This window comes from Lathyrus oleraceus, chromosome 4, assembly GCF_024323335.1.
Source record: "Lathyrus oleraceus cultivar Zhongwan6 chromosome 4, CAAS_Psat_ZW6_1.0, whole genome shotgun sequence".
In the NCBI taxonomy this organism is placed as follows: Eukaryota; Viridiplantae; Streptophyta; class Magnoliopsida; order Fabales; family Fabaceae; genus Lathyrus; species Lathyrus oleraceus.
In genome coordinates, this window is record NC_066582.1 from 212,175,024 (window position 1) to 212,198,583 (window position 23,560).

Consider the following 23,560-nt stretch of genomic DNA (forward strand, 5'->3'; position numbering starts at 1 on the left):
GGGACTTAAAAAAATTTCAAATATGTTTGATTTCCCAAACTTCCACCTCAAAATTCATCATGATCCCAGCTTCAAATGAAAAAGTGTCCAACATGAAATTTGTTCCCCTTGATCTCACCTTTCCAAAACATCAAAGATCATCTGATTTGGATAGAAATTGGAGGACTTGTGCATGGGTGTAAGTTGAAGCACCATTTGGATAATTTCAAGTTCCTTTTTCCACACACAATTGCATGAGCTTCTAACATGATTTCAGCATATTGCACATTGGACTTGGATCATATGGCATTATTTCATGGGCCTCATACACACCCATGCATCTATGCAAGGGAGAATTCGAAAATTTTCCAAATTTTGAAGTGTGCAAATATCATTCACATTGGCTATAAATAGGACCCTTCATGATCAGAAATGGGATCCCTCTTGCCCAAGCTTCGACCCCCTTCTTCCCCAAACACCATTGAAAGGATAATCTTGAAGGTTTCTTGAGAAATCGAATTTCAACTCTCCTTCTATTTTAGGATTGAAACTCCAAGAGTCCAAGCTTTTTAACCATTCAAATCATCTTCTACAAGCTTCTAGAGTCAAGCCAAGCCAAATTGGAAGCAAGATCAAGCAATTCTGAAGCTCCTCGAAGGTGAGATCTCAGAAACTTTTCTTCTTCGATTCTCCCTCATTTCTCATCCATTTTGACTGATTGTTGGTTTGCTAAAGTCCTACCAATGTAGGCAACAAGATTGAGTTGCTTTGAGGTCAAATCGGAGCAACTCAGTTCATGATCCTCAAAATTTAAATCCCTGTATCTTTTCATATACTTGGAATTGAACAAAATTGAGGACAGATTCGAGCTCTTTAGCATTTTTTATATAAATCCATGTCTTGCTTTTTCATTTTGGTGATAGTTGAAGGTGGACCAGTCCGGTGAGGTCCGCCGGAGAAGAAGACCATAGCTCTGACTCCGACGATGTGTTGGCATGCATCTCAGCCATATGATCCATTTGAATTGTTTTAATCTTGGGCATTGCTTTTGATTATGATGTGTGTGTCTCAGTTGACCAAGACGCATGTGGAATGCACGCTTATCACCATCTGATCTGCCACCTCAATTAATGAGGGAGATCATATGCTCCTCATTTTTTGAATTTTTGAATTTTCTATTTAATTGCTTATTTTTCATTAATTCATATTAATTTCATTATTGATCCAAAAAAGATGGGACGTTCACCCAAAAAATTCAAATGTTTTCCTCTTTCATTTTCTGAATTAAAATTATTTTTTGGATCAATATTGATATTTTTCATGATTTAATTGTTTTTGTGCATATTTTTAATTGTTTACAAATATTTCTGACTTTTAAAAAATAATGAAATTTTTTGTCCAAGGTCCTTTGACCTTGTTTGACCTATGATAAATCTTTTGGCCATTTATTTGGTGTTTGGAAGAGGTTTTAGGTTTTTGATCAAACATAATTTAATTTAAATGCATTTTAATTTGATTTTTAATTGTTTAATTGTGTGAAAATTATGTTGAGCCATTTTTATTGACTTGTGAAGTTTGACTATGTGTTTGAGCCTTGGTCAAGGTTGGTTTGACTTTTGTTGGATTAAAATCATTGAATTTAGGGGATTAATGAAATGTACATTTCATCTCCCAAAATGAATGAATGATTTTAATTTGATAAAATTCCTCCCATGACCAATTTGTGTTTATCTCATTTCCCCTCCCTCTTCATCTTCAATCCCTTTCTATCCCATCCCTCCCATTGGTCAATGACATCTCAATGTCCTAAGGCTAATTGGTTCATCAATAACTTTGTGTTAGATGAACCAATACAAGTATGGATGAGATTAGGTTCATCCTTTGATCATTTTCTTTTTGTGTGTGGTATGTTTTAGGAGTATGGTTCACTATACCGTATCTCTAACATGCATTAACACCAAAATTTCTATTGCCCGGTCTTAGATAGTTGTGACTTCTACATATGTCCAATTACGATTGCTTAACATGGCGCTAAATTTTGACTAAAAAACATAGCATTCTAGTAAGTGAGATTGTAAGTCTCCCCCCTTTCATGGTATTGTGTGGAAACTTGGCCTTTTTTTCCTTCTTTTGGAAGATGTCTTGATTCAAGGATTCATGCTTGTGAATAGAGGGTTGAGTATTCTCCAAAGAATGACTCAAACAATTGAAAAACAAAACTCCACTAACATCTAATCAACTAACATTTGACTAACCTTTTAATTACAAGTCATTTATTTTATGCCATTTAAATTTGAATCATTTATCATTTGCCATTTTACATACCATTTGACTTGTTTATGCTCATGCCATTTTAAAGTTCCCTTTGCCTCTCCCTGTGACGAGGGAATGAATAAGAATTATTAGTGTTTCCATTGGGAAGAGAGGGGGGGCCAACCCCTGCCGCATTTTGCTCCATTTTAAGTTTTGAATAAATTTGGTGAAGCCTCTCCCCTGAGAGGTGGGAAAAGGTAGAAGCATACTCCCACAATCTTGTAATCATTTCTGTAAACCAATAAGAGAAAGAAAAAAACAATCATGCACTGAAGAATCATAACTTGCAGACAGCGCCAGTCCTCAAAATACATAGGAAACCACTGGAGTTCTAGAAATAAAGGGACCCATGCAGGCAAAAAGCAGACTCTGCCCAGAAAATGAGGTTATACAAACACAAATTTCAGAATGGGAATGAAGTACATACTATTTTGCTTATAGGGTTCGGACTCCTGTTCTGAGACAATATGATCTATCCTTCGCCCCAAAAGCTGCAAGTAGTTACGGATTTTTGAAAGCACCTAAAGTATAGAAGGAAAGAGAGTAATTAATGTTGTCAACATTTGAAATTGAAAATAAACATGCAAGAATAGATAGAATCCCCAACAATGGGTGAACCTTTTCCTTCGGAAGATCAGCACTGGTTCTCTGTAACCTCTGCTTGTGCTTTGGGCGGAGCTGCATCTACTGCACCACCAACTTCAGCAGCAATCAAATTGATTTGGCTCTCATTCCCAAATTTCACTACCTGGTAATTTTGTTGGGAATAAGCATATGGCATTAAGATATACAAATTAGGAAAATAGGAAAAAATGAACCATACATCATCATACACATGTATATTGTAGGCACAAGTTTAGAACTTGAGACGTCGTTAGCAAAAAAAAAAAGGATGCACATTAGGTTAAGGGATTTATTAAATAAACAATTCAGAATATTTTTTTATTCTGAGGTTGGCACAAAAATCAATTATTAGAAAGGAAGAAAAAAGGTACAGACATGGAGACATAAATGATAATAATTTTAGCTCGCTTGATTCATAATCAACCTTAGCATGAGCAATGTGTGCAAGCACGTGCATACAAGAGAGGCATGTATCTGCAAGGTTGAATAAGTTTACTATGAAAATTCTAGTTGCACCAAAAAAAAGTTGTAATCTGCATTTTTGGTAATTCATACACCACTGTTGTGTAATCTTGTATTCTAGATCCTTTACGTTCTGTGTTCAGTTAGTTACAGTATTCAATTATATTAGTGGGAAGGTCAGTAGACCTTCATAAACATTTTTAGCATGGCTCAGCTGTAACAAGTTGAATTTATTTTTATTCAGCCTCGCCCCCTAACAGCTTGGGTATAACTAGGAGACTCCCAGTATTCCATTTTTATTCAGCTCAACTATGTGCTGCCCCTACAGCCATACAAACTTGCAAAATTCAGGGAGATTATAATGAAGTGCCTAGTTAGCCCCATTTTCGGGGCTGGTGAAGTCAAAATGGCATCAACTCAGTGAGAATGATAAGTATCAGAAACACAGATTTATCGGGTCTTCAAAACATTACTACCAGAAGTAATAGATTTCATAAAGGGAAATAACACGGACTATTGCAAACAGTAACAGAATCTTACTGAACGAGATAAACGGGGTGCATCTCGTTTAGACAAATTCCCATATGACCAGCTTCTCACTTGAGCAGATGCTCCGTCAATCATTGGTGTTACATGAGCTGAATGCTCTGCTTTCCGACGTTTTGGAATCCGTTCAGGTGGTTCACTTTCCTTCTTTATTCTTTTATTACTTCTTTCAAATTGATCATTCTCTGCATAGCTTTTGATATATCTTGCAGCACGTGGAGCAAGAGCATTCTAAAACAAAAGAAAATAGAAAGTAAGGGAAAATAAAAATTATTTTAAACAGGTAGCTTACAAAAAACTAGCATCTTATTAGTTGTTCACATATATATCTTACAATTCAATAACAAACATTTAAGAAACAAACTTTAAGAAATTGGGTTGAATCTCAACCCTAAAAAAACAGTTTGTAAGGTGGAGACTGTAACACCCCGAATTAAATAAAAGAATTATTTAATTAAGTTAATAATATATTTAATAATTTAATTGAATAAATTGAATTATTGGATTATTATTATTATTATTATTATTTGGAATAATAATTATTTTGGAAAATATATAAGTTGGAATAAGAAAAGGGTTTCATTTTTGGAAAAGGTTTTCACGTGAAACTCAGAGAAGCGACTGAAAGAGGCAGAGCAAGAGAAAGAGCAAGAGAACGAAGGTTGGAGAAGAGAAGAGCGTGAAGCTTAAAGATTTGCCGGATTATTCAGGTAAGGGGGGGTTTATCGTCGTTTAATGGGTATTATCGATTAACATGTAATGGGTAGTGATAAGCCGTCGATTGACCCTAATTGGGATTTAGAATGCTGAGAAATTATGTTGAATAAGTTGTATTAAAGCTGAAATTGAATTGTGTTGAGTGTATTGTGAATTTTGGAGCGTATAGCTTTTTACGGATTTGGAATCGGAGGTCCGGAAGTCCTCCAACGGCGGAAAATGCGGAAACTCTGCATTCTGCCTTGTGTTAGCGCAGGAACTGCTGGTTTGTCTGCGTTAACCGGTTAACCCAGGGCGTTAACCGGTTAACACTGTTATATTTAGTGAAAATGTTGAGTTTTGCCTGCGTTAACCGGTTAACCTATAGCGTTAACCGGTTAACACTGTTGCGTTTTGCCTGGAAGTGTAATTTTCCTGCGTTAACCGGTTAACCTATTGCGTTAACCGGTTAACACTGTTACAGTGAAGAAAAATAGTTGATTATTATGTTGTACATGCAATTGGTAGCTAGCCTATCAGAGTAAATTGTGATGCACGAAATTATTGAGTTTATGTTGTGAAATATTGAGGCAAATATGTTGAAAAGCTGATTTTAAGTTGTTTGTTGAAAATATTAAGTTGTAGGCTGATGAGCCAAAGTTGAATATAAGTTGTTTCGTTGAAAATACTAAGTTGTAGGCTGATGAGCCAACGTTGATTTTAAGTTGTTTTGTCGAAAAAGCTGTTGTGTTGCTGTTGTTATTATGTTGTTGAAGTTGCAAGTCGTACATGCCATATACATTCATATGCATAGAGTCGGGGCTTTTGCTCACACCACGCTGGCCTGGATTGGCAAAAATTATGGGGCTTTTGCTCACACCACGTTGGCCTGGATTGGCAAATTTTTAAGTTGAAAGTTGAAGGCTTATGCCTTGATGCCCACTAAACTGGCAATGATTTTTAAGTTGGGAGTTTTACTCCAAATGGTACCACATGCATGAATAGTCGAGTCGCATCGAGTTGCATTTGATGTTGTTATTGAGTTGCCTTTACGTTGTGTTTGAATATGATAATTGAGTTGACTGTGCCGTTGCCTAATGCATGATATAATTAGGGTGATTAATGTGTAGAATTACTTAACATAACATGATAATTTATAATATTTGTTATATCGATTGAGGAACTCACCCTTACAATATTTTTCAGGTAACGAGCAGTGAGTCGAATAGAAGCTAGTGCTTGAAGTCTAGTGTGGTTAGAGGGTCATGCTCTGATAGATGTAACATCGGGACGGGATGTTTGAATTGTTGAATAAATGTTAATTTTGATGAATTGCAGATGTTGAAATATTTTATCCGCTGCGTATTTTTAAAGAAGTGTTTATGTTGAATTAAATAATGAGCATGACTGATTTTTACGGTGAATTGTGTGAAGTATTATGTGACACCCTTGGTGCATGATTACTCTGATATTGATTTATATGTTGTTGTTTTAGTTAAATATTTGGGGTATTTAGAAGGGTGTTACATTAGTGGTATCAGAGCAGGTCGGTCTGTCCGGCCAGTTGTCGTGTCGTTACTGTCTAACGATTGTGTATTGTTACTAATCTAACTTAAGTTGTGTTGTATTGATAAGTTGAAATGGCTGGAAGGAATGACGCTGCAATGGCTGCCGCAATGCAAGCAATGGCACAAGCTGTGCAGAACTTGCCAAATGCTGGTGGTGATGCTGGATCACGTAGCTTGGCGACTTTTCAGAGAGAGAATCCGCCGGTGTTTAAAGGGAAGCATGATCCAGATGCAGCCTTGGGATGGTTGAAAGAGATTGAGAGAATCTTCCGTGTTATGGATTGCACTCCAGCTCAGAAGGTTCGGTATGGTACTCACATGCTAGCAGTCGAAGCTGATGACTGGTGGCTAGAGACTCACGAGAGGTTGACCGTGGCAGGTGAAGCCATTACTTGGGATGTATTCCGTAGGGAATTTCTGAGGAAGTATTATCCGGAAGATGTCCGTGGTAAGAAGGAAATTGAATTCCTTGAGCTGAAGCAAGGAAACATGTCTGTCACTGATTATGCTGCGAAATTTGTGGAGTTGTCCAAATTTTATCCTCATTACACTGGTGCTGGTGCTGAATTTTCAAAGTGCATCAAGTTTGAAAATGGATTGCGCTCTGAAATTAAGAAGGCTGTTGGGTATCAGAAGATACGCATTTTCACTGAATTGGTTGATAGCTGCAGGATATTTGAAGAGGACAATAATGCTCATTACAAGATTGTCAGTGATCGCAGAGGCAAGCAACATCAAAACCGTGGCAAGCCGTATGATGTTCCAGCTGGAAAGGGGAAGCAAAGAGCTGCTCCGGCTCAGAGAGCTAGTGGGGGAGGTGCTCCTACTGGTATAGTTTGCTTCAAGTGTGGTCAGGCTGGTCATAAGAGTAATGTATGCACTGCTGAAGTAAAGAGGTGTTTTCGCTGTGGTAAGATTGGCCATGCAATAGCTGATTGCAAGCACAAGGAAGTGATTTGTTTTAATTGCGGAGAAGAAGGGCATATTGGAAGTCAGTGTCAGAAGCCGAAGAAAGGGAATCAGTCAGGAGGCAAGGTCTTTGCTTTATCGGGTTCTGAGACTTCTGCAGATGATCGTTTGATCCGAGGTACGTGTTATATTAATGGCTTTCCTCTTGTAGCTATTATTGACACAGGTGCGACTCATTCCTTTATATCTTTGGATTGTGCTGTGAAACTTAAGTTAGAGATATCTGAGATGTTTGGTAGTATGGTAATTGATACTCCTGCGAAGGGTTCAGTGACTACTACTTCGGTTTGTTTAAACTGTCCTTTGAGTATTTTTGGTAGGGACTTTGGAATGGACCTAGTGTGTCTTCCACTAGTGCAGATTGATGTTATTCTGGGTATGAACTGGTTGGTGTTTAACCGAGTTTCTATCAATTGTTTTGATAAGACTGTGATATTTCCTGAGAGTGAGGAAGGAAAGAGTTTGTTTCTATCAGCGAGACAAGTGGATGAGGAAGTAGCTGATGGGGCAGAGTTGTTTATGCTGTTAGCGACTTTGGAGGCTAAAGATAAACTGATGATTTGCGATCTAGCTGTGGTGTGTGATTTTCCTGATGTGTTTCCGGAAGAAGTGAATGAATTGCCGCCAGAGCGTGAAGTGGAGTTCTCTATTGACTTGGTACCTGGTACTAGGCCGATATCGATGGCTCCGTACCGTATGTCTGCTGTTGAGTTAACTGAATTGAAGAGTCAGTTGGAAGATCTATTGGATAAGAAATTTATTCGTCCGAGTGTGTCACCGTGCGGTGCACCAGTGCTATTGGTTAAGAAGAAAGGAGGTACTATGAGGTTGTGCGTGGACTACAGGCAACTGAATAAAGTGACGATCAAGAATCGGTATCCTTTGCCGAGGATTGATGATTTGATGGATCAGTTGGTTGGTGCAAGTGTGTTCAGTAAAATAGATTTGAGATCTGGGTATCATCAGATCCGTGTGAAAACAGAGGATATTCAGAAGACTGCTTTCAGAACAAGGTATGGACATTATGAGTATTCTGTAATGCCTTTTGGTGTGACTAATGCGCCTGGAGTATTTATGGAGTATATGAATAGGATTTTCCATCCGTACCTAGATAAGTTTGTTGTGGTGTTTATTGACGATATTTTGGTGTATTCGAAATCTGAAGATGAGCATGCTGAGCATTTGAGAGTGGTTTTAGAAGTTCTACGAGAAAAGAAGTTATTTGCTAAACTCTCTAAATGTGAATTTTGGTTAGAAGAGGTTAGTTTTCTTGGTCATGTGATTTCAAGAGGAGGTGTTGCTGTTGATCCTTCTAAGATAGAAGCGGTGTCTAAGTGGGAAGCTCCGAAGTCTGTTGCTGAGATTCGAAGTTTTCTTGGCTTGGCTGGTTATTATAGGAAGTTCATTGAGGGATTTTCTAAGTTGGCGTTACCGTTGACGATGTTGACTAGAAAGGGGCAAGCGTTTGTTTGGGACTCAAAATGTGAAGAAGGTTTCCAAGAGCTAAAGAGAAGGTTGACTACTGCTCCTATTCTGATATTACCGAGTTCGTCGGAATCATTTGAAGTTTATTGCGATGCTTCATTGTTGGGTTTGGGTGGCGTGTTGATGCAGAATAAGCAGGTTATAGCTTATGCTTCAAGACAGCTGAGGGTTCATGAGAGGAACTATCCGACGCACGATTTAGAGTTGGCAGCTGTGGTGTTTGTTCTGAAGTTATGGAGACATTACTTGTACGGGTCAAGATTTGAGGTTTTCAGTGACCACAAAAGTTTAAAGTATTTGTTTGATCAGAAAGAGCTGAATATGAGGCAGAGAAGATGGTTAGAGTTTCTGAAGGATTATGACTTTGGGTTGAATTACCATCCGGGTAAAGCAAACGTAGTGGCTGATGCATTGAGTCGGAAATCATTACATATGTCTATGTTAATGGTTAAGGAATTGGATTTAATTGAACAGTTTAGAGACTTGAGTTTGGTGTGTGAGAGTACTCACAATAGTGTTAAACTGGGAATGTTGAAGTTGACGAGTGGTATTCTGGATGAGATCAGAGAGGGTCAGAAATATGATATGCTTTTGGTTGATAAGTTGACTCTAGTGAATCAAGGTCAAGGTGGCGAATTCAGAGTTGATGAGAATGGTATTTTGAAGTTTGGTAGTCGGGTGTGTATTCCGAATGTTACCGAGCTTAAGAAGAGTATTCTTGAAGAAGGACATCGTAGTGGGTTGAGTATTCATCCTGGAGCCACGAAGATGTATCATGATTTGAAGAAGTTATTTTGGTGGCCGGGAATGAAAAGAGAAATTGCGAGTTTTGTCTATTCTTGTTTGACTTGTCAGAAGTCAAAGATTGAGCATCAGAAGCCGTCTGGGCTAATGCAACCGTTGGCTATTCCAGAGTGGAAGTGGGATAGTATCAGTATGGATTTTGTTTCTGGTTTACCGAGGACAAGTAAGAATTTTGAAGCTATTTGGGTGATTGTTGACAGATTAACAAAGTCGGCTCATTTCATTCCGATTAGAATGGATTATCCGTTAGAAAAATTGGCTGAGTTGTATATTGAGAAGATTGTAAGTCTGCATGGTATTCCGTCGAGTATTGTTTCGGACAGAGATCCTAGATTTACATCGAAGTTCTGGGAAGGTTTGCAGAAGGCTTTGGGAACTAAGCTGAGATTGAGTTCTGCATATCATCCGCAGACTGATGGTCAGACTGAGAGGACGATTCAGTCACTAGAGGATCTTTTGAGAGCTTGTGTTTTGGAAAAGGGAGGTAGTTGGGATTGTTATTTACCTTTGATTGAGTTTACCTACAACAATAGTTTTCATTCGAGCATTGGTATGGCGCCGTTTGAAGCTTTGTATGGTAGGAGATGTCGGACACCTTTATGTTGGTATGAGTCCGGTGAGAGTGTTGTGGTTGGACCGGAGATTGTTCAACAAACTACGGAAAAGGTTAAGATGATTCAGGAGAAGATGAGAATTGCTCAGAGTCGTCAGAAGAGTTATCATGATAAGAGGAGGAAATCACTTGAGTTTCAAGAGGGAGATCACGTGTTTCTTCGTGTTACTCCGATAACTGGGGTTGGTCGAGCTTTGAAGTCAAAGAAGTTGACTCCTCGATTTATTGGTCCTTATCAGATTTTGGAGAGGATAGGAGAAGTAGCCTATCGTATCGCTTTACCGCCGTCACTTGCGAATTTGCATGAGGTTTTTCATGTGTCTCAGTTGAGGAGGTATATTCATGATCCGTCGCATGTGATCCAAGTAGATGATGTACAGGTGAGAGATAACCTGACTGTTGAAACATCGCCTATGAGGATTGAGGATCGAGAGTTGAAGCAGTTGCGGGGTAAAGAGATTGCCTTAGTGAAGGTAGCTTGGGGAGGACCAGCAGGTGGCAATGTGACTTGGGAACTGGAAAGTCAGATGAGGGAGTCTTATCCAGAGTTATTTGCTTGAGGTATGTTTTCGAGGACGAAAACTCTTTTAGTAGGGGAGAGTTGTAACACCCCGAATTAAATAAAAGAATTATTTAATTAAGTTAATAATATATTTAATAATTTAATTGAATAAATTGAATTATTGGATTATTATTATTATTATTATTATTTGGAATAATAATTATTTTGGAAAATATATAAGTTGGAATAAGAAAAGGGTTTCATTTTTGGAAAAGGTTTTCACGTGAAACTCAGAGAAGCGACTGAAAGAGGCAGAGCAAGAGAAAGAGCAAGAGAACGAAGGTTGGAGAAGAGAAGAGCGTGAAGCTTAAAGATTTGCCGGATTATTCAGGTAAGGGGGGTTTATCGTCGTTTAATGGGTATTATCGATTAACATGTAATGGGTAGTGATAAGCCGTCGATTGACCCTAATTGGGATTTAGAATGCTGAGAAATTATGTTGAATAAGTTGTATTAAAGCTGAAATTGAATTGTGTTGAGTGTATTGTGAATTTTGGAGCGTATAGCTTTTTACGGATTTGGAATCGGAGGTCCGGAAGTCCTCCAACGGCGGAAAATGCGGAAACTCTGCATTCTGCCTTGTGTTAGCGCAGGAACTGCTGGTTTGTCTGCGTTAACCGGTTAACCCAGGGCGTTAACCGGTTAACACTGTTATATTTAGTGAAAATGTTGAGTTTTGCCCGCGTTAACCGGTTAACCTATAGCGTTAACCGGTTAACACTGTTGCGTTTTGCCTGGAAGTGTAATTTTCCTGCGTTAACCGGTTAACCTATTGCGTTAACCGGTTAACACTGTTACAGTGAAGAAAAATAGTTGATTATTATGTTGTACATGCAATTGGTAGCTAGCCTATCAGAGTAAATTGTGATGCACGAAATTATTGAGTTTATGTTGTGAAATATTGAGGCAAATATGTTGAAAAGCTGATTTTAAGTTGTTTGTTGAAAATATTAAGTTGTAGGCTGATGAGCCAAAGTTGAATATAAGTTGTTTCGTTGAAAATACTAAGTTGTAGGCTGATGAGCCAACGTTGATTTTAAGTTGTTTTGTCGAAAAAGTTGTTGTGTTGCTGTTGTTATTATGTTGTTGAAGTTGCAAGTCGTACATGCCATATACATTCATATGCATAGAGTCGGGGCTTTTGCTCACACCACGCTGGCCTGGATTGGCAAAAATTATGGGGCTTTTGCTCACACCACGTTGGCCTGGATTGGCAAATTTTTAAGTTGAAAGTTGAAGGCTTATGCCTTGATGCCCACTAAACTGGCAATGATTTTTAAGTTGGGAGTTTTACTCCAAATGGTACCACATGCATGAATAGTCGAGTCGCATCGAGTTGCATTTGATGTTGTTATTGAGTTGCCTTTACGTTGTGTTTGAATATGATAATTGAGTTGACTGTGCCGTTGCCTAATGCATGATATAATTAGGGTGATTAATGTGTAGAATTACTTAACATAACATGATAATTTATAATATTTGTTATATCGATTGAGGAACTCACCCTTACAATATTTTTCAGGTAACGAGCAGTGAGTCGAATAGAAGCTAGTGCTTGAAGTCTAGTGTGGTTAGAGGGTCATGCTCTGATAGATGTAACATCGGGACGGGATGTTTGAATTGTTGAATAAATGTTAATTTTGATGAATTGCAGATGTTGAAATATTTTATCCGCTGCGTATTTTTAAAGAAGTGTTTATGTTGAATTAAATAATGAGCATGACTGATTTTTACGGTGAATTGTGTGAAGTATTATGTGACACCCTTGGTGCATGATTACTCTGATATTGATTTATATGTTGTTGTTTTAGTTAAATATTTGGGGTATTTAGAAGGGTGTTACATTAGTGGTATCAGAGCAGGTCGGTCTGTCCGGCCAGTTGTCGTGTCGTTACTGTCTAACGATTGTGTATTGTTACTAATCTAACTTAAGTTGTGTTGTATTGATAAGTTGAAATGGCTGGAAGGAATGACGCTGCAATGGCTGCCGCAATGCAAGCAATGGCACAAGCTGTGCAGAACTTGCCAAATGCTGGTGGTGATGCTGGATCACGTAGCTTGGCGACTTTTCAGAGAGAGAATCCGCCGGTGTTTAAAGGGAAGCATGATCCAGATGCAGCCTTGGGATGGTTGAAAGAGATTGAGAGAATCTTCCGTGTTATGGATTGCACTCCAGCTCAGAAGGTTCGGTATGGTACTCACATGCTAGCAGTCGAAGCTGATGACTGGTGGCTAGAGACTCACGAGAGGTTGACCGTGGCAGGTGAAGCCATTACTTGGGATGTATTCCGTAGGGAATTTCTGAGGAAGTATTATCCGGAAGATGTCCGTGGTAAGAAGGAAATTGAATTCCTTGAGCTGAAGCAAGGAAACATGTCTGTCACTGATTATGCTGCGAAATTTGTGGAGTTGTCCAAATTTTATCCTCATTACACTGGTGCTGGTGCTGAATTTTCAAAGTGCATCAAGTTTGAAAATGGATTGCGCTCTGAAATTAAGAAGGCTGTTGGGTATCAGAAGATACGCATTTTCACTGAATTGGTTGATAGCTGCAGGATATTTGAAGAGGACAATAATGCTCATTACAAGATTGTCAGTGATCGCAGAGGCAAGCAACATCAAAACCATGGCAAGCCGTATGATGTTCTAGCTGGAAAGGGGAAGCAAAGAGCTGCTCCGGCTCAGAGAGCTAGTGGGGGAGGTGCTCCTACTGGTATAGTTTGCTTCAAGTGTGGTCAGGCTGGTCATAAGAGTAATGTATGCACTGCTGAAGTAAAGAGGTGTTTTCGCTGTGGTAAGATTGGCCATGCAATAGCTGATTGCAAGCACAAGGAAGTGATTTGTTTTAATTGCGGAGAAGAAGGGCATATTGGAAGTCAGTGTCAGAAGCCGAAGAAAGGGAATCAGTCAGGAGGCAAGGTCTTTGCTTTATCGGGTTCTGAGACTTCTGCAGATGATCGTTTGATCCGAGGTACGTGTTATATTAATGGCTTTCCTCTTGTAGCTATTATTGACACAGGTGCGACTCATTCCTTTATATCTTTGGATTGTGCTGTGAAACTTAAGTTAGAGATATCTGAGATGTTTGGTAGTATGGTAATTGATACTCCTGCGAAGGGTTCAGTGACTACTACTTCGGTTTGTTTAAACTGTCCTTTGAGTATTTTTGGTAGGGACTTTGGAATGGACCTAGTGTGTCTTCCACTAGTGCAGATTGATGTTATTCTGGGTATGAACTGGTTGGTGTTTAACCGAGTTTCTATCAATTGTTTTGATAAGACTGTGATATTTCCTGAGAGTGAGGAAGGAAAGAGTTTGTTTCTATCAGCGAGACAAGTGGATGAGGAAGTAGCTGATGGGGCAGAGTTGTTTATGCTGTTAGCGACTTTGGAGGCTAAAGATAAACTGATGATTTGCGATCTAGCTGTGGTGTGTGATTTTCCTGATGTGTTTCCGGAAGAAGTGAATGAATTGCCGCCAGAGCGTGAAGTGGAGTTCTCTATTGACTTGGTACCTGGTACTAGGCCGATATCGATGGCTCCGTACCGTATGTCTGCTGTTGAGTTAACTGAATTGAAGAGTCAGTTGGAAGATCTATTGGATAAGAAATTTATCCGTCCGAGTGTGTCACCGTGGGGTGCACCAGTGCTATTGGTTAAGAAGAAAGGAGGTACTATGAGGTTGTGCGTGGACTACAGGCAACTGAATAAAGTGACGATCAAGAATCGGTATCCTTTGCCGAGGATTGATGATTTGATGGATCAGTTGGTTGGTGCAAGTGTGTTCAGTAAAATAGATTTGAGATCTGGGTATCATCAGATCCGTGTGAAAACAGAGGATATTCAGAAGACTGCTTTCAGAACAAGGTATGGACATTATGAGTATTCTGTAATGCCTTTTGGTGTGACTAATGCGCCTGGAGTATTTATGGAGTATATGAATAGGATTTTCCATCCGTACCTAGATAAGTTTGTTGTGGTGTTTATTGACGATATTTTGGTGTATTCGAAATCTGAAGATGAGCATGCTGAGCATTTGAGAGTGGTTTTAGAAGTTCTACGAGAAAAGAAGTTATTTGCTAAACTCTCTAAATGTGAATTTTGGTTAGAAGAGGTTAGTTTTCTTGGTCATGTGATTTCAAGAGGAGGTGTTGCTGTTGATCCTTCTAAGATAGAAGCGGTGTCTAAGTGGGAAGCTCCGAAGTCTGTTGCTGAGATTCGAAGTTTTCTTGGCTTGGCTGGTTATTATAGGAAGTTCATTGAGGGATTTTCTAAGTTGGCGTTACCGTTGACGATGTTGACTAGAAAGGGGCAAGCGTTTGTTTGGGACTCAAAATGTGAAGAAGGTTTCCAAGAGCTAAAGAGAAGGTTGACTACTGCTCCTATTCTGATATTACCGAGTTCGTCAGAATCATTTGAAGTTTATTGCGATGCTTCATTGTTGGGTTTGGGTGGCGTGTTGATGCAGAATAAGCAGGTTATAGCTTATGCTTCAAGACAGCTGAGGGTTCATGAGAGGAACTATCCGACGCACGATTTAGAGTTGGCAGCTGTGGTGTTTGTTCTGAAGTTATGGAGACATTACTTGTACGGGTCAAGATTTGAGGTTTTCAGTGACCACAAAAGTTTAAAGTATTTGTTTGATCAGAAAGAGCTGAATATGAGGCAGAGAAGATGGTTAGAGTTTCTGAAGGATTATGACTTTGGGTTGAATTACCATCCGGGTAAAGCAAACGTAGTGGCTGATGCATTGAGTCGGAAATCATTACATATGTCTATGTTAATGGTTAAGGAATTGGATTTAATTGAACAGTTTAGAGACTTGAGTTTGGTGTGTGAGAGTACTCACAATAGTGTTAAACTGGGAATGTTGAAGTTGACGAGTGGTATTCTGGATGAGATCAGAGAGGGTCAGAAATATGATATGCTTTTGGTTGATAAGTTGACTCTAGTGAATCAAGGTCAAGGTGGCGAATTCAGAGTTGATGAGAATGGTATTTTGAAGTTTGGTAGTCGGGTGTGTATTCCGAATGTTACCGAGCTTAAGAAGAGTATTCTTGAAGAAGGACATCGTAGTGGGTTGAGTATTCATCCTGGAGCCACGAAGATGTATCATGATTTGAAGAAGTTATTTTGGTGGCCGGGAATGAAAAGAGAAATTGCGAGTTTTGTCTATTCTTGTTTGACTTGTCAGAAGTCAAAGATTGAGCATCAGAAGCCGTCTGGGCTAATGCAACCGTTGGCTATTCCAGAGTGGAAGTGGGATAGTATCAGTATGGATTTTGTTTCTGGTTTACCGAGGACAAGTAAGAATTTTGAAGCTATTTGGGTGATTGTTGACAGATTAACAAAGTCGGCTCATTTCATTCCGATTAGAATGGATTATCCGTTAGAAAAATTGGCTGAGTTGTATATTGAGAAGATTGTAAGTCTGCATGGTATTCCGTCGAGTATTGTTTCGGACAGAGATCCTAGATTTACATCGAAGTTCTGGGAAGGTTTGCAGAAGGCTTTGGGAACTAAGCTGAGATTGAGTTCTGCATATCATCCGCAGACTGATGGTCAGACTGAGAGGACGATTCAGTCACTAGAGGATCTTTTGAGAGCTTGTGTTTTGGAAAAGGGAGGTAGTTGGGATTGTTATTTACCTTTGATTGAGTTTACCTACAACAATAGTTTTCATTCGAGCATTGGTATGGCGCCGTTTGAAGCTTTGTATGGTAGGAGATGTCGGACACCTTTATGTTGGTATGAGTCCGGTGAGAGTGCTGTGGTTGGACCGGAGATTGTTCAACAAACTACGGAAAAGGTTAAGATGATTCAGGAGAAGATGAGAATTGCTCAGAGTCGTCAGAAGAGTTATCATGATAAGAGGAGGAAATCACTTGAGTTTCAAGAGGGAGATCACGTGTTTCTTCGTGTTACTCCGATAACTGGGGTTGGTCGAGCTTTGAAGTCAAAGAAGTTGACTCCTCGATTTATTGGTCCTTATCAGATTTTGGAGAGGATAGGAGAAGTAGCCTATCGTATCGCTTTACCGCCGTCACTTGCGAATTTGCATGAGGTTTTTCATGTGTCTCAGTTGAGGAGGTATATTCATGATCCGTCGCATGTGATCCAAGTAGATGATGTACAGGTGAGAGATAACCTGACTGTTGAAACATCGCCTATGAGGATTGAGGATCGAGAGTTGAAGCAGTTGCGGGGTAAAGAGATTGCCTTAGTGAAGGTAGCTTGGGGAGGACCAGCAGGTGGCAATGTGACTTGGGAACTGGAAAGTCAGATGAGGGAGTCTTATCCAGAGTTATTTGCTTGAGGTATGTTTTCGAGGACGAAAACTCTTTTAGTAGGGGAGAGTTGTAACACCCCGAATTAAATAAAAGAATTATTTAATTAAGTTAATAATATATTTAATAATTTAATTGAATAAATTGAATTATTGGATTATTATTATTATTATTATTATTTGGAATAATAATTATTTTGGAAAATATATAAGTTGGAATAAGAAAAGGGTTTCATTTTTGGAAAAGGTTTTCACGTGAAACTCAGAGAAGCGACTGAAAGAGGCAGAGCAAGAGAAAGAGCAAGAGAACGAAGGTTGGAGAAGAGAAGAGCGTGAAGCTTAAAGATTTGCCGGATTATTCAGGTAAGGGGGGGTTTATCGTCGTTTAATGGGTATTATCGATTAACATGTAATGGGTAGTGATAAGCCGTCGATTGACCCTAATTGGGATTTAGAATGCTGAGAAATTATGTTGAATAAGTTGTATTAAAGCTGAAATTGAATTGTGTTGAGTGTATTGTGAATTTTGAAGCGTATAGCTTTTTACGGATTTGGAATCGGAGGTCCGGAAGTCCTCCAACGGCGGAAAATGCGGAAACTCTGCATTCTGCCTTGTGTTAGCGCAGGAACTGCTGGTTTGTCTGCGTTAACCGGTTAACCCAGGGCGTTAACCGGTTAACACTGTTATATTTAGTGAAAATGTTGAGTTTTGCCTGCGTTAACCGGTTAACCTATAGCGTTAACCGGTTAACACTGTTGCGTTTTGCCTGGAAGTGTAATTTTCCTGCGTTAACCGGTTAACCTATTGCGTTAACCGGTTAACACTGTTACAGTGAAGAAAAATAGTTGATTATTATGTTGTACATGCAATTGGTAGCTAGCCTATCAGAGTAAATTGTGATGCACGAAATTATTGAGTTTATGTTGTGAAATATTGAGGCAAATATGTTGAAAAGCTGATTTTAAGTTGTTTGTTGAAAATATTAAGTTGTAGGCTGATGAGCCAAAGTTGAATATAAGTTGTTTCGTTGAAAATACTAAGTTGTAGGCTGATGAGCCAACGTTGATTTTAAGTTGTTTTGTCGAAAAAGCTGTTGTGTTGCTGTTGTTATTATGTTGTTGAAGTTGCAAGTCGTACATGCCATATACATTCATATGCATAGAGTCGGGGCTTTTGCTCACACCACGCTGGCCTGGATTGGCAAAAATTATGGGGCTTTTGCTCACACCACGTTGGCCTGGATTGGCAAATTTTTAAGTTGAAAGTTGAAGGCTTATGCCTTGATGCCCACTAAACTGGCAATGATTTTTAAGTTGGGAGTTTTACTCCAAATGGTACCACATGCATGAATAGTCGAGTCGCATCGAGTTGCATTTGATGTTGTTATTGAGTTGCCTTTACGTTGTGTTTGAATATGATAATTGAGTTGACTGTGCCGTTGCCTAATGCATGATATAATTAGGGTGATTAATGTGTAGAATTACTTAACATAACATGATAATTTATAATATTTGTTATATCGATTGAGGAACTCACCCTTACAATATTTTTCAGGTAACGAGCAGTGAGTCGAATAGAAGCTAGTGCTTGAAGTCTAGTGTGGTTAGAGGGTCATGCTCTGATAGATGTAACATCGGGACGGGATGTTTGAATTGTTGAATAAATGTTAATTTTGATGAATTGCAGATGTTGAAATATTTTATCCGCTGCGTATTTTTAAAGAAGTGTTTATGTTGAATTAAATAATGAGCATGACTGATTTTTACGGTGAATTGTGTGAAGTATTATGTGACACCCTTGGTGCATGATTACTCTGATATTGATTTATATGTTGTTGTTTTAGTTAAATATTTGGGGTATTTAGAAGGGTGTTACAGAGACTCCCCCACTCCCACCCCCCACACACACATGCACATAAATTTATTTCCAAGCCTTATCACATCCGACATGAGACTCTTAACACAAACAATTATAGAGAATACATCATAGTAAGCAGAATAAGATCAAACCTCTGCCTGAGCGACAGCATCAGCTTTTATCCATCGGCTCCAGAAACTTCCATCATCTTCATCATTACAAAAATTAGCAACCTGTATAGACGAAAGATGAAACACAGAGACAACCTGCTTACAAAATTTCCCACAACTATCAAAATCTATCTATCTCATTCTGAAAAGTAAACCAACCACAACAATGAAGAAAGAGAAAATAATAAATTTCATGACACTGTCCATTAACTTGCCTTAAAGGCACTTAATAACTCATGTGCTTGTTCACCCTCATTTTCCTTTTCTTCAACCTTCTCTGCTCTTTCGAGGATCTCATCTATGTCCACCTTCACTTCTCTCGTCATTTCTTTCTTCCTTAAAAAGCTCTTCTGCTCCAAATCTCAAAATAGCTGAGAGCTCATTCTGCCATGTGAGAAGCAAATATTTTTGATAAAGTAATTGTGTAAGGAACAAAACAATAACACCAAGCCTATGCAATGCAATCATCAACTTCGAAAGGAATACAATATCATCTGATAGATACACTCCTTTCTTTTTCTAAGAAGGTCTCATAAAGTACAATGAAAGCATGTTAACCAGTGAACAACACGGTGATTTTCATGTATGTTCTTACTTTGTCAAAAAAGCTTCCTCCTTTTTTGGCTTCTTTCTTTTCCAGTTTACCCTCTGCATTTAGTTTTTGAATAACCAAGTGGTCGAGAACCTACAGAACAACATATGTTAAATTACTGACTACAAGACATGCCAACAAAAAATTGAATACATCTGGCACATCAATATATATTTTGAAAAATAGATACCAAAAATAAAGTATAAATACAAGAACGGTACAGAACATAAAAGTCATAGACAAAGAAGACAAATCAATAATCATACCATCTTCTTCTTAGCACGTTCCAAAATATCTTCCTCAACACTTTTGCTTGTAACAAATCTATATATGTTAACAACTTCCTGTTGCCCAATTCGATGAGCTCGACTCATTGCCTTAAAGACAAACAGAAAAATACAGTTAGTACTAATAATCCTGTGTTAAGTGATATAAAATAAAATAAATTGAATACCTGCAGATCATTTTGAGGATTCCAATCTGAATCAAATATTATAACAGTGTCTGCTGTGGCCAGGTTGATACCCAAACCACCTGCTCGCGTTGAAAGAAGGAAGCAGAAATCATCACTGCCTGGTGCATTAAAATGTTCCATTGCCTGTTGTCGCAGCTCAGATTTTGTACTCCCATCAAGCCTCTGAAATTGAAATCCTCGAAGTGACAGATACTGTGCCAGTATATCTAACATTCTAACGATCTGCATTACAACTCTTGTAACTTAGTATCATCATAGCAGGTAGAATAAATTCCTTCCAGCACCAACCCAGAGAAAAAAGTATAATACATACTCATGTTTACAACTTAAATCTGGCTAACATACTAGAAACAACAATAGGAAATAGTTATTTCTGAATTTCATGGCCATTTTTCATGAATCTTCAACAGTGAATAATTCACAAAATGAGTAATAACGCTTGGCCCTTCAGAGATTATTAGCAGTCATCTTTTGTCACTACAAAACTGCTTGCCAGATGTGGTATACACTGTTTGATATTTTCTATGATCCTCGCACACTACATTTTGAAAAATATATTATTTCCTATTTTATTATTATCTTTAATACTACCTTTATTCTTCTTTATTCTCAATTAAGGAAAAAATAAATTGTAATAATTGTATCTTCACTGTATAAACCAGCCTAAGGCTGACGAATAAAATATAACAGCTTTTACCAATTTTTTCCAATATGATATCAAGAGCACTGAGTTAGGTGTTACCGTAAAAGCTTTCCTCAACCTAATTTTGTTGGGTTAGGGGTTACCATAAAATTTCCCTGAACATATTTTTTTTTGTTCGACCCAATTCACATACCCGGTTAATCTCCTATGGCGAATGACAACAACAGGTGGCCTCCCCTATCACAAGCCTACACTGGATCCAACCATGGCGACCAACCAAAATCTGATTCGGGCTTCGACCGTGGAAACGGCGGTGGCCGCGGAAACGGTGTACATGAGGAACCGCCGGTGGTCATAAACAATAGCAATAATGGCGACCAACAACAATCTGATTCGGGCAACGGCGGTGGCCGCGGAAACGGTGTACATGAGGTACCGCCGGTGGTCATAAACAATGGCAGTAATGACGGCAACAATGGAAACAGGAACAACATTGTTTATGGTGACGGTTATTCTAACATAGGCGGTAATGATCAAGAGGGTTCCTCATACTCCCTCAAGGTCAATATCCCTAAAATGAATGGGAATAACTATAATGAATGGGATCAAACCGTTCGATTGGTATTGAATAGCAAAGGAAAAATTGATTTCTACTTATTACAATGAACTGTTAACACTGTGGCAAGAGTTAGATCTCTATTATGATGACAATTGGAGGTGTACAGAAGACAATGTTTTGTTTCTCAAGAGGCAAGAAAATGATCGTGTATTCATGTTTCTCGCTGGGCTCAATAAAGACCTTGATGAGGTAAGAGGTAGAGTTTTAGGAAAAGTACCGTTGTCAACTCTTTGTGAAATTTTTGCAGAAATAAAAAGGGAAGAGGCATGGCAAGAAATTATGATGGGTAAGACACAACGAAATTTTGAATCTGAAGGCTCAGCTCTGCCTACTAGGAACCTTGACGAGGGAAGGTCAGACAAAGTTCTTTGGTGTGATCACTGCAAGCGCGAATGGCATACACGTGAAACTTGTTGGAAGCTCAAAGACAAACCTCCTAACTGGAAGAAGAAAAGTGATCGTGCATTTCAGGCTAGTAATTCTGATCAAGGGCAGCAACCTCCTCCGTCTCAGTTTCCACTCACTACGGAGCAACTAGATAGACTGTACAAACTCCTCGAGTCTCCAACCCCTTCTTGCTCTATAGCAACAAAAGGTAATTCTGCATATCTTAGTGTCAGTCTCAGTCATACTTGGATAGTAGATTTAGGAGCCTCCGATCACATGACAGGTGAATCTACTTTGTTCTCTTCATATAGTCCATGTGCAGGTAATCAAAAAATAAAAATTGCAGATGGCTCTTTTTCAGTCATTGCAGGTAAATGGTCAGTTGTGTTGTCTCAAATGTTAACTCTTAAAAATGTCCTTCATGTTCCAAATTTATCTTGTAATTTAATATCCGTGAGTAAATTAGCCCAAGATATAAATTGTCAAATTAATTTTTTCCGATCTCACTGTGTCTTTCAGGATTTGAACTCGGAGAAGATGATTGGCAGTGCTAAGGAGAGTGGAGGACTCTACTACCTTGAAATTGGATCTGCATCACAACTATCTTCAAAAACAATAAATTCCTGCTTTGAGTCTTTTTTTTGTTTTGAATAATAAAGATGACAACATTATGGTATGGCATTTAAGATTATGTCATCCTAGTTTTCGTTACTTAAAACACTTGTTTCCTAAGATATTTCACAATAAAAACTTTTCTTTGTTTAAATGTGAAGCATGTGAATTTGCAAAGCATCATCGTTCCCATTTTTCAATACAACCTTATAAACCATCAAAACCTTTTTCTATTATACACAGTGATGTTTGGGACCCTAACCGTACAAGTACACTCTCTCTCAAAAAATGGTTTATCACATTTATAGACGACCATGCATCGAGTCACTCTGTTCTTCCCCATCCTGCTCATAATACTCATCAGACAACATCTCTTCAGCAGGAACATCAGAATGTCCCCTTTGACCTTTTCCTGAATCCTCTTGTCCATCTTCTTCTGCTGAGACCAATCTTTCTCCTCTTCCTTCCAATGAATGATCTTCAGTTTCATCTGCATTTCTGTAGTCTGATCCACCTTTTGATTCAGGCCCAGATTCAGAGCCATTCTGAGGGCACATAGGCTGGCAGTCTTTCCAAAATGAAGAACCCCACCTTCCAATAGTAGATGGGTTCCTGCTCTTAGTCTCTACATTTGATTCTCTTGTACCAACCCGATTATCAGCAGTTGCCTCCTTTTGCTTCCTACCAGCTTCATCTGGTTTAGCATCACTCTCGTATTGTGCCTCCATGTTCATGTCAACTTCTTTTTCCCTAGAAGTTGAATCAACACATTCACTACCAACTGATCTACGAGTTCTGTCAGCATTCTTTCCTTGGCCTTCAACTTTCAATACCCTACATGACACTGCATCAAATGAAAAGTTTGTAAAGAACGACATCCTGACATGTAAAACTACCTTATAATTTCATTTACTTCATTAAATATCCTCACTATAAGAGCTATTGAATCTAGTCAAAAGCCCAGTATATGTCACCTGCTCATTCAGCTATCTTCGTCGCCACACTGTATGATCAAGAGAGTGATCGATGATTAGCAAGACCTGAACCAAACTCAAGCAATTGGCAACACAGTGATAATACCATAAATGAAACAAGTTAAATTAAATTAGAAAATAGACAAAACCCATATTACAATCTTCAAGCTCAAAATAAGGTGGAAGAAAAGCATGCTGAAAAATGCACTTGGTGCATGTATTGTTTGCAGTCGCATACATTCGTATCCAAAATATACAGCTATTTTAGGATAAACATATATTTAGACACTGATTTTCCAAATGCAAACCAAACATACTAGCTAA

At 38.7% G+C, this 23,560-nt stretch overlaps 1 pseudogene; it reads right to left on the minus strand.

Moving 5' to 3' along the window:
- Positions 1-2,332: 2,332 nt before the first annotated feature.
- LOC127136715 (protein CHROMATIN REMODELING 5-like) lies at positions 2,333-23,140 on the minus strand (annotated as a pseudogene).
- Positions 23,141-23,560: the final 420 nt, after the last annotated feature.